We start from the raw sequence: 809 nt of genomic DNA, 5'->3' as shown, positions 1-809 counted from the left end.
GTAACGCTGCTTGAAATCGGTTGTTTTCTTGTCGAATTGAAAATGTTCCAGTCTCTCGCAATCTATTAAATGTCAACATAAACACTCTTCGGTTTGGCACTCTTCTGTTTGGAAATCGTCGTGCATATTCTCGCACCGCCTTTAAAGCATTACCGTTGCAGAAACCGTATACAAAAACCATATCAGCATATTCACTATTAGAATACGTACGCGGCATATTGCAAAAGACAAAATTCATCTACTGTTAAAGGCTTTCAAAGAGCGACTGACAAATTCATAACAGAAAGTGGAAAATGTAATCAAATATGTCGGTGCTAGATATGGCAAGAAATGTAAACATTTTTTTTCGATTTCTCTGAAACGGAGCAAAAACGAGCATATGTCTATAGGACTTTTTTTCTTAGTTTTTTACTCCTCTACACGCTCCCGAAGTTTTGCGATTTAATTTGGAAACACCCTGTACACGTTGCGATAGTAGTTTTTACAATGTTAAAACATTTTTTTAGCCCCCTTAAAATGTTTTTTAGCCGATATAAAAAAATACGTATCAAATATTTTCCATTAAAGAATATGTAGACCAAATTTCAAGACGATCGGTGATTAACACTTGGGTAGTGTTACTTGTTAGAGTATATAAACAAATGTGTCGGTACAATATAAAAACGTAGTTTTCATTTTTGTACTTTCTCATTACTTATTCATGTTGTATTTATTTACTTGCTTAATGTAAATATTGTTCAAAATGTTGGCCTCTTACAGCAATACAAGCATTGCATCTAGTACGGACAGTTCGTGTTGCAGCCAAACAC

The sequence above is a fragment of the Mycetomoellerius zeteki genome, unplaced genomic scaffold, assembly GCF_001594055.1.
Source record: "Mycetomoellerius zeteki isolate Tzet28-1 unplaced genomic scaffold, Tzet1.0 scaffold445, whole genome shotgun sequence".
In the NCBI taxonomy this organism is placed as follows: Eukaryota; Metazoa; Arthropoda; class Insecta; order Hymenoptera; family Formicidae; genus Mycetomoellerius; species Mycetomoellerius zeteki.
Note: the sequence above shows the minus strand (reverse complement) of the source record.